Genomic DNA, 12,250 nt, shown 5'->3' on the forward strand with positions numbered 1-12,250 from the left:
TCTAGGAGTATCTACACAAAATACTCTACAACTTCAGTATTCAATAGATAGTTAAATTCTGTCATCTACAAGTTCTAAAACATCTGACAAGATAACTGACTGAATCTGTTTTAGACAGCAGTATGGTTAACTTTAAAATTCGATATCTCCCAAACTACTGAACCAAAAATTATGAAATTCTGCTGGAAGTAAGAACTTTTATCCCTCTACAAAAGTCTCCATAGTTGGAAGAGCCAATTCGGCCATTTACTAGATGAAACCCACCAGTGAACAGACCCACTCATTTTTGTCAGGTAAACGGGAACAGCCACAGTAAAACAAACATAACTGGAGTTTCACAAACCATATGAATGCACTCTTTAACAATATGGAAAGCTTATGAAATTATCTACAACTTCTTTTACCAACTCACAGTTTAATTCTGTTGATAAAATTGCCTAACTCTTAAGAGAACAGATTCTGCACAGAATTATGAGACTAAAAAACTGCTATAATCAAACTACCATAACTTTCTGTTCTGATGTCCGATTGAGGTGTTCTTCGTGGCCACGGAAAGATCTACAAATTATCTACGACTCATATATAGACTTTTTATTTTTTTGAGGCAACTAAGACTACGGAAAACTGGCATGAACAGAAACTGTCGAATCTGTCATTCTGCAGAAAACTAAATTCGAGATCAAAACCTAACCCCACATCAAATCCAACCTCTAATCCTTTAATTCCCATGATCCACAACCTCCAAAAGCATATAATTACAGGGAGGAACAAGGATCTCATCCATACCTAGGGTTTCCCCAAGAAATTCTGCAAGAAGAGATGGGGAAGAAGATCTCCTTGATCCTCTCTTCCTCTTCAATTCAACGTGCTCCTCCTCTTCTCGATCCTTGCTGCGTAGGGGGAGATCTTGGGGAAGGAAGCAATGGAGGATGGCTGCCATAGGGGGAGGGGGCGGCCAGCCAAGGGGGAGAAAGGGGGTGGCAGCCAAGAGGGGGGTAAAGGGAAAAAAGGGGTGGCCACCTAGGGGTTTTGTGGGAGAAAGAAACGACGCCTCAGATGACTTCTATCTTTGCATCCAATGGCCCACAACCCTTTACCTCATCCACGCACCAAAGATTAACTTTTGGTCAACATTTTTTGGGATATTACAGTACGATCCAATGAACGATGAATAGTCCGTATAAATGAACGATGAATAGTTCGTATGAACGATCGATGAACGATGAATAGTTCGAATGAACGAATGATGAACGATGAATAGTGACTATGAATGATCCGATGAACGATGAATAGTCCATATGAATGAACGATGAACGCTGAATAGTTCGTATGAACGAATGATGAACGATGAAATAGGGATTATAAATGAACAAACGAATGATCGAATGATCGGACGGACGAATGATCAAAATTTCGGCAGCATAATGGTTGAACAAAGATTATTTAGACGAACGAACGGATGAACGATCGAACGATCTGATGAACGAACGAACCATGAACGATCGAACGATCGGACGAACGATCGAACAATTGGACGAATGAATGAACAAACTATGAACATTTGGACGAACGAGGTGGGAGATTAGGAGGATGCAAGGATTAGTCGGAGGAGGCGAGGATTAGTGGGAGATAAGCATGTATTAGTCATGTATAAGTGAAATTATCTTGTAGACTGCACTGTATGATATCGGAGGCATATGTATACGTATGAGCATGAGAAAAGTTATTAAGAAAATAGTTGGAGAAATATAGGTGTAATATTTATGCAGTATTTCTAGAAAGAATTTGAGGGGGATCACTGAGAAAATATTTGTAGGATATTTTGAGGAGGATTTGGAGAGAATATAGACCACTATATTTTATTTGTTGAGATCAACTCTCAAACAAACATTTTGAAACAAAATTTAAAATTCATTTTGAATTTAGAGCGAGTTTGAGAAATTCTCAAGATTTGAAGTTTCAAGGTGCTACATTCCAAAACGAAGAAAAACTTGTTTTACCTTCATTAAACTAGACCAAAAATGTGAGTCTCTAGTTTTCCAATCAACTTGGACTAGAGGTTTAGAACTTAGATACTTGTTCCTGATAAGTTGTTGCCAAGTGGCATCCGATGTTAAAAGCTTGAATAACCATTTGCTTAGGAGCGTTGTGTTCTGAATATTTAGATCATGGATCCCAAGGCCACCTTGGTCTTTGGGCTAGCATAAGATAGTTCATCTAGCAAGGTGATATTTCTTCTTGCTCTTATCTCCTTGCCAAAAGAACCGAGAGCGGAAATAGTCAAGTTTTTAAGAGCACCTTTAGGAATAGCGAAAACAGACATCATGTACATTGGAAGGCTGCTCAGCACTGAGTTAATCAATGTCAGTCTACTCTACCTCCAATTGAAAGGTGTTTCCCTTTCCTGGCTAGTATTTTTTCCTCACGTTCCTCTATTATCTTCCAATCTGAGTTTCTAAGCTTTTTGAAGTGTATAGGTAGACCTAGATATTTTAGAGGAAAATTCCCATGTTTGCAGCCAAACAATTCCAAATAACTCCCTAAAGAATCTTGGGCATCTCCAAAGCATAATAGTTCACTCTTATGGAAATTTATTTTGAGACCTGAGATTTGTTCAAAAGTGCCTAATAGCAACTTCATATTATGAGCCTTCTCTAAGTTGTTGTCCATGAAAATGATCATAGCATCTGCGTACTGCAAAATAGATAAGCCTCCATCAATTAAGGGAGGCACTACTCCACTGACTTGCCCATGTTCTTTAGCCCTGTTAATCAAGATCGCTAGCATATCTGCTATGATGTTGAACAGGATGGGAGACATGGGATCGCCTTGGCGTAATCCCTTCTTTGTTTGGAAGAATTTTCCCATGTCATCATTCACATTAACCGCAACACTACCTCCTGTGATGAAGGACCTAACCCAAGAAATCCACTAGGGCGAGAATCCTTTCATCCGAAGAGTTTGGAATAAGAATGGCCATTTGACCTTGTCGTATGCCTTCTCAAAATCAATTTTAAGAATAACCCCATTTAGCCTTTTCCTATGCAACTCATGAATGGTTTCGTGCAGTATGACGACTCCCTCTAGGATATTTTGCCCACATATGAAAGCAGTTTGAGTTGGACTGACTACCTTATCAACAATAAGGTTCAATCTAATTGTGGAAACTTTGGTAAAAATTTTAAAGCTCACATTTAAGAGACAAATAGGTCTGTACTTCTAGATGACATTGGCTTCTTATAGTTTGTGGATAAGAGTGATGACCCCAAAGTTTAAGCTGAAAAGAGGAAGGTCCCCTACTTGTATGTCGTGGAACATACATAAAAGGTCGCCTTTAATGATATCCAAGAATTTTTGGTAAAACACAGCAGGAAAGCCATCAAGACCTAGTACCTTATTGAGTTCCATTTGAAACGCAACCTCCTAAATTTCATCTCAGTGAAATGTACATTAAGAAGGGCATTTTCAGCCTCCAAAACTTGTTGGATGTCCTTGATCCCCTCCTCGTTCAGGGTCATAAGGCTCTCCTCTAGCTCCACCAAGAAGTTATTTGTAGAACTTCGTTATGTAGCCTTTAAGGTTGACCTTCCCTTCAATCTTCCATCCTCATGGTCAAGGGAATAAATTATTTTCTTTCTAAGTTTGCTATTGGCAATCATCTAAAAATATCTAGTGTTCTTATCTCCCAAGAGAACATCCTTCACTTTGGCTCAATAGTAGTATTTGATCTCTTCTTCCCTAAGCATAGAAGCTATTTGGTCCGGTGCCTGTCCAAGGTGCTCTCGTTCTAGCTCAGTCAAATCCCTGGTCTTAGCAGCTATGTCTAACTTGTTGCTTTTTGACTAGAGGTCTGCTTTATTTTGTTTATAAATTCCATTGGTATGTTTTGCATATCCCTGATGCTCCCAATTTATGGTTCCAGCATTGGACTGAATTGTTTCCTTTCACCGGCTTGTTCCAAATGTCTACCACTTTGTCATAGAAATCTTCACGAGAGAGACAACTTAGTTCGAATCTAAACTGTTTAGATATCCCAAAGTAGGTCGGTGATTTAGTATCCAGAAGTAGGGGAGTATGATCCAAGATGTCTCTATCCAGAGCTTGGACGGAGGCAAGTGGGAATTTAAATTCCCACTCGATTGTCATAAGCACCCCTATCAAGTTTTTTATAGGTGGGAGTTGGTAAATAATTTGCCCATGTGTATTGGCGACCAGTGAGATCAATCTCTTTTAGATCAAAGCTATCAATTATAGCATTGAATAAGAAAGGTCATCTATCACTGAATTCATTATTATTCTTGTCCTTACAGTTGCGCATGATATTGAAATCTCCTCCTATTAAAGTTGGTAAAAAATTATTCTCCTCTTTATTAAAGTTGGTAAAAATTATTTTGGCAAGTTGTGACTTTGAGATGATGTAATTCTTTGGCTTCAACTCGAATGTTGCGTCGAAGACCGCTGGCATTGTGGGTGGGTTCTTTGCTAATTCTATTCCTGCTATTTGTGTTATTTTACATGTGTATAGCTTTATTTAGTTTGGGTGTTTGCCTTCATTGTAGGAAGGTGGCGACGATGAGTGGGCATGGTGGAGGCCGACCAGTCGCTAGAGAAACGCCCCACACGAGAGTCTAGTGTGTGGGTGAGTTTCTGTGCCTCCATTGAGGTGGGGGAGGGGTCATGGAGGTGGGTAGCTTGAAGAATTGAAGTTTAGAAGCTTAGAAGACTATGGCCAAGGTGGCAATGGGGTCTGCATCTTAGTTTTGCTATGTAAAAAGTTGGTTTCATGGCTGTTTTATTCGTTAGCTGTGCTAAAGAATGGAAGTTGTCTAATAATAATTGCTGGTGTAGCTTGGGGTCTTTACCGACCATGTGGCTTCTAGGGTAGAGGTCAACGACACTATGTCTTGGGTGGAGGGTGAAAAAGAGACTCTATCCATGGAACTAGAGCACCTCTAGGCCTAGCTTGTCGACCGAGAGTGGAGGCATGAGGTTGCGGAGATTGAGAGTCGTTGCTTGACTGCTGCCTTGGTGAAGAGAGAGAGATATGGCCTTCCCTAGGAGGTTGGGTAGCTTGTAACTGTCGAGGCTAGTCACTGGAATGAGATGACATAGGCAGCGAAGGAACTATGGGACCTCAACAGAGGCGAGAGGCCAAACTCTGTGTCGCCATTGAGGTGGTACGCAAATAGTTTTGTTCCTGGGCTTTGCAGAGGTGGAGCCTTTGGACCATGATGGGGGAGACCTTGCTAAGGGCTTTGTAGCATGGTTGCCCACAGAGTTGGCCAACCTTCCCGAGGTGGTGAAAGGCCTCACGACATTCTTGGCCCTCATGCATCACATAAAAGGACAACCTTACCAAGGAGTGTATGACGTTGACAACCCTGCTCTGCAAAAGGCGGCTGACGAGTAAAGATGTCCAAACGGGTCACCCGGCACAGACCCGGTCCGAACCGATTTTGACCCGGTACGAATAGTGCTAGGCCAGGCACGACCCGTTGATGCTCTAGGCCGGGTCGTGCTGGCCCACGTGCCTAGGGACATGCCCAAACCCGGCATGCACATGGATAAATCATGTCGGGCCGGCATGTAACAACCTGAATTTGGGGGTATAAAATTTCTTTCTAATTATCAACCCAATTCAGGTGTTACTCTTCTCTCTCTCTCTCTAGTTTCTCTCTCTCTTTCTTTTGGTCAGATTTAGCTTAATTAGTGGGGGATTATTTACTTTACTTTGTCAAAACAATATGAGTCATGAAATGTTGCATCATGTTGAGCTTCAAATATTCTTTGAATTGTTGCACATATTTGATTTGGTTTGAATTTGAAACTTGATTTGAATTTGAAACCCTAGAGAAAATAAATAGAAAAGCAACTAGAAATTCCCTAGAAAATGGAAAAGTGAATTCAGCCCAACTCGGCCCATTAGGCCCAACCCGCTCTCTCTCTCTTCCTCGTGGACCCCACCAGTCTGTCCGTCCCTAACCTCCTGCCCACGTCCCTCACCATGGACGCGCCCACGTCCGCTTGTTCTCCAGCCACCTCTGCACGCCCTTGCCCCTTTAGACCCCGTGCCCCACTCGCCCACTTCCCCCCACTCATTTACGCCCTCAGCCGGGCTCTCTTGCCCCTCTCTCGCTCTACGCACGCCAATAGGTGTCACACACGGTTCTAATGGGCAGAGCCGGGTGCATAGCATATGTGTGCCAGGATGTATTTCCACACATATGTTGACGTCACAAGTGTAATATATCAAAAGAACAATGCATAAAAGCGTAAATAACGATTATATTAACATATTACACTTCGAACAAACATAATGTCTTAACCTTTATTCATCAAAGTGCAGTGAAACATGGACATCCATCCATAGGAAGATGACCGGGGGTATCACTAGACTAGCATCCATGGAACTCAGCATCATAACTTCATCTACAAACTTCTGATCAAAATATAAGCAAGGGTGAGCTCACTTATGGTCAGGGCTTAGCAAGTGGGGGGAAAACTAATGCAAGTCTAACAAGGTGAGGCTAAGGTTGAGCAGTAAGCATTTTAGTTGGTCAACATTTTATTAACAACATCTGTCTTACTAATAAGTGTAAATCCCAAGTATTCCCATTAAACAAAGGTATAAGAGTATATCAAAAACACTTAAGTGAAACCACTTAAGCAAACCATTGGCAGATCATCGGATCTCGATTTATTTCCATCTTCAAGTTCAGTTATCATGTGAGGAGTCTAGGCTGCTCTTAACCGTGAGCACGACTGATATATCAGTTTTACACTCTGCAGTGGTGGCACATCTTTACCCATGAGTCATGATTCCCTTCTAGCCCAGGTTAGCTAGACCCGTATTCACTTCCGAGGTGCATGGCTAGGGTCTCACTACGAGGCTTCTCCCTAGAGTCCTCATTACGCAAATGCTGGAAATGGTCAAACTACATAAAGCACACCTAACGTAACCAACCTATAATCCAGACTGTAGGGTAAAGCTTTGGGAACTATGCCTGTATCCAATCTGCCTGAGCCGGAACTATAAGCGCTTGCCAGATGCCCCCCGTTCCGGTCGACCACGACCAGCACCCAACATAAGACTTCCCTAGTTATTTAGCCAAGACCGGAGCCATGATAGTTCTCATGGTAGCACTGTTTTTCTGGGTGGTCACTCCAAGTTCCAATTAATATGCAATAATCTTGTTTAACCATCGGGTTAACAACAATAATGTAAACTTACCATTTGGAACATTAATATCACAAACCGGAGTGACTGCATAAAGTTAAGTTGTAGCAATAGCATAGCTACTTGATTAGATCATAATCCTAGGTTAAACAAGGAGTAAGGTTGGAAAGGTTAGGGGTATCTAAATAGGTAACCCATCAAATTATGCATATATATCCAAGAATAAACTTTATTAAATGCATTGTTTGGGATCAAACAGAGTATGCAGAGGGAGAAGTCCACTTGCCTTGCTTATAGAAAACTTGAGATTCTTCCATAGAATTTATCTTGATCCTCAACTACTGGATCAATCTTTAAACATCACAGAAACAAACAAGAACAAACAAACACCACTCAATAACATACAACATTCATCATAGGCCAAGCTAAAAGAGACCATAACAAAAAGAGCATTTGCTTTTTAAAAGCATCACAAGCAAAGGGTATAACGAAAAGGCGCTCTTTTGTAAAAGGTTTGAGTCATAGTTTATAAAACAAGACCTAAGCTTGAATATATCTTAATTATAAATATACAAATATTAGGTCTACCATTTTAATCTTTTATAAAACCCATATGTGGTATGCATAAAGATTAAGGGTTCATAAGATTATAAACACAATAATGAACATAATTAGTTATTTACTTTTGAAAGACTAAGGCTATGGCCTAAATAGATTTTATGTGAAAAGATATTAAACAAATGATTATCTTTGTTTTTATTAAGAAAACACATGGCTTATATAGATTTTTATGCAACACATAATTATACAATTAATTATATTCACTTTTGTTTAAGAAAACACTTAGCCTATATTTTTATTGAGAAAGTTATATACAAAACAACATATAAACTAATATTTTAATTATAAAAGAACATGAACACTAATTTAGTTATTTTATCCTTTAGGAAACATGGACTAAATGTGACAGAATGATTAATCAAGCCTATATAACTAGTTATGAACAGATTGAGATATAAACTTAATTAATAGATTATGAGAAAGGCTAATTAATTAATTAATTAATTAATTATCTTTTAGTTTCAAATTAGGAACAAATGATCTAGTTTATTACTAAATAAATTATGTTTCAACAATATATAAACTATCCTTTTCTTTATCCTTATGAAAATATGAGCACTCAATTATGTCATTTAACATTTTATAGAAAGATTGTATGGCAAGTTAATATTGTAAGGCACATTACGTATAATTATGAGAACTCAAATATAAAACTACTTCAAGCAAAAAGGTAATTATATTTTATTTTGATTGAGAAACATATGGTCTACTTTTCTTTTAAATTTCTATTTAAAAAACTATACTTAAATATCTATAATGGACATTATTAAAATATGAAAACATGATATATATTGAAAAAGTCACTTTAATATTTCTTGAATAACAACTATAATTCAAATTAAACTATGAAATCACGTGAGCTATTAGAAACACTAATTAAAATTCTTATGACACAATTATGAAACTAACAAGACCATTTCTATTTAATTGGGTTCCTAATATACATTTTATACTGTAACAGGGACCTACACATAAATAATGATAGACTAGGAGGGGTAGCTAATAAATTTGTATTTTTGTATACATACGTCATTATAAATAATTATCTCTTATTTTCTTTGTTATAAAAGCATAAGGCTATAATTCCTTTTATTTTCCTAATTTGAAAACTGCACATTACAACAAACATCATACAAATTAATTTAATAAACCATGTTGCAACTATAAATTTAATCTGGTTAGTGCACTAACAAAATAACAAAATATTATTTAATTTTACTTAGATATCAAATACATATTTTTAAATAGAAAATGTCATCGCATAATTAGATTCTCTATTATACGTAGACAAACATAATGTCTTTTTTCTGGCATTAAAAGACAGATGTCTCCCCAAGAACAATTAATAATAGATTCTCTCATACCTAATGCACTGTCAGTTGATGAATTGCAAAGTATTCTAAAAAAGAAACATCACAAGGATGCCCAGTCCCAAGAAGAAACACAGGAGTGTTACATTGATGGATGGACTATTACTTGCACACAGTTTCAGCCTCGTGGTCGCATCAGGTCCAAGAAACAAAAAGGAAAACATGGAAAAAGTCAAGAAAACTTCATGAAAAGCTTGCTATCAATGTGGACGTGAAGGTCATTACTTCCGTAATTGTCCTCAGAAGAATTCACTAAAGATCACCTCCGAGATGAAGCTATCTCAGTCTTTAGACATAGAATATGAACAAAAATGCACAGAAACTTCTACCAACAACGTAAAGACAACTCCACCATGTAACTTATCAAGTCGTGCTTGCTTTGGCTGTGGTGATACCAGCCATCTTGTTAATAGTTGTCCTAAGAAGGATGTGGAGATCAATAAGGTCCAAAAGAGAAGACAACACCCTCAAACTCATGCATCGACAAAGAATAAACAATGGAAAAAAGTCCACATGAAGGATAAGTTATGCAGTGACAGGAACCATTCCATATGATAATGCAGTAATTTTTTGGAACACTAGTCATTCACACAACCATCGCCACCGTGTTGTATGATCCTCGTACAACACATTCTTTTATCAATGCCCAGTTTGCAACAAAGTATGGTATCTTTAAGTGTCCCTTAAGATCAAGGATGACCATCAGTGCACCTGAAAGGAAAATGTTAGTAAACTACATATGTCCAAAAGTAAGTGTTAAAATCAATGGGATAGATTTTCTAGCTGATCTATAGTGATAGAATCAATGAAAAAGGATGTGATTCTTGGAAATAGTTGGTTACAAAGAACTAAGGCAGTAATCCAACCTATTGAGAGAACCATGTGTTTGGAAATCCCATCTGGAGAAAGAATAGTAGTTGAAGACAATCGACCTCCAGCTCTGATTGGTGCATCTGACAAGAAAGAGTAATATATCATTTAGCTAGGAGTATGTCTCACGAAAAAAATGTCAAGGTGTTGCCCCTTTCAAGATTTCTAATTGTGCTAAGTGATATATGAATAAATTTGGAGAATCTTTCGCACCTATTGTGTTTTGCCTCTTTATAAAGAGAATAAAGTGTGGTGTCATCTGCTATATGCAAACGATGTGATGCTCTACTCTAGTTGCCCTAAAAGTCCCGCTCAAGTTTTCTCTCAAATTATGCTCAAAGAAATACTATTGGATCAGAAAGATGATTTGGATATCATGCTCTGAAACCTATAAAGTTCAAAAGATCTTGTTAAGGATTAAAACACTTGTACACTCTTGTAGTATGATGAAGCTAGGCGGAATTGGAAATCATCCTTAACTAATCTTATCTTGGAAATCAAAATGTTGTGTTAGCTCTTTATCTTAATGTCATACAAGCCTCTTTTGTAGTCTGTCTCACTAACTCTTTCACCCTCTGACTAGATGATGAACCCTAATGGAAATGAAGTAATGATGCTGAGCTCCATGGATGCTAGTCTAGTGATAGCCTGGTCATCTTCCTGTGGATGGATGTCCATGTTTCGCTATACTTTGATGAATAAAGGTTAAGACATTATGTCTGTTCGAAGTGTAATATGTTAATATAATCTTCATTTACGCTTTTATGCATTTTTCTTTTGATATATTACACTTGTGACGTCAACATATGTGTGGAAATAGATCCTAGCACACATATGCTATGCACCCGGCTCTGCCCCCTTAGAAACGGCTGTGACAACAGGCTAGCTCCGCCGCCACTCACCGAGGACTGCCGCTGTTCCGCAACTGTCATTGGGCCCGCGTCGCGTCCGTTTCCTCGGTAAGCTCCGCCGCACCACCCGCAACTTGGGACACCCCTTGGTTCGCCCCCAGCCCCTCTGGTTCGCCCGATCCACGCTCACCGGAGTGTTTCCCGTGCATCTGGAGTCCGCCGCCATCAACCCGGGACTTCAACGCCTCCCTGTCATCCTCCAGGTGCTCCAGAGTTCGTGCTTGTGGTAAGCAACCTCCTCGCACCCCTATTTCTCCGTTTATTGTCCTGGTCATCGCGAAATTGCTCACCGAAGTAGGTTTCGCGCCGCCGCGGGACCTTTCCGCCGCGTTCTGCGCCCTCTGGTGTTCCCGCGCCGGTGTGATGCCCACAGTTGTGTTCGCCATGTCGCCCTGAGCGCGCCTAACCCCTTCCCTAAGCCCCTAGAGCCCCACCATGGCCGTCCGCCTCGTCTCCGGCGAGAACTCGCCGCGAGACTGAGCGGCGCCACCGCGCTCATGTCCGGCCACCGGCTGTTGGATCTCGGGCGTCCGTCTAAGATCTGGTGGTTTAGATTTAATCAGAGCAGATCTAATCTCAGCCCTCCGATCTAGATCCGACCGTTCCCCACTCTCCCTCACCCACGCCCCTGCCGCTGGGCCCGGTCTGTCAGCCCCGCCCTGGTTCGCTGACGCCCCGAGCCTACCTGTCAGCGCTCGCCGCGCACTCGCCCGCGGATTTAATCTCGGCTGTTGATTTTAGATCTAACGGCTAAGCAGACCCGGTACCCCTTCGCGCGGTAATTTTGCTAAAGAGACCCTCGGTTTGTTTGGAATCAACCCTCCATCCCTGGTTTTCGCGTGCAGGCCCCTATGTTCTTTTAAACAGCCTCCTGTGCTTTTAAATAATTACAGAATTAGACCTAATTTCATATTTTAAACTTCAAAACTTGTTTATTTCATATCTTTTTCATATGAACTCAAAATTTAGTGGTTCAAATTGCAAAATGTTCATAAGAATATTCTCTGTCCAAATAAATTATGTTCTTCTACAGTTTGTGTATTCTAATTTTTGGTCTAAGCTATAAGTTAGTTTATGAATTGATTTATTTATTTAAGAAAATAAGTAAAAAGGAAAACCTTAACTATTATGGATATTTAATCTTGTGAGATTAATGATGTGTATTAGTGGAATTAATCTCTAGTTTAACTTTTAGGTCTCAATAAAATGAATAGAATTAGATTATGTAATCATGGACAACACTTAAAGAATAATCAACTCCTAAATGAGATTAGTTCATCTTATAATTAGATCTCCTTTTT

Source organism: Zea mays, chromosome 10, assembly GCF_902167145.1.
Source record: "Zea mays cultivar B73 chromosome 10, Zm-B73-REFERENCE-NAM-5.0, whole genome shotgun sequence".
NCBI classification, from domain to species: Eukaryota; Viridiplantae; Streptophyta; class Magnoliopsida; order Poales; family Poaceae; genus Zea; species Zea mays.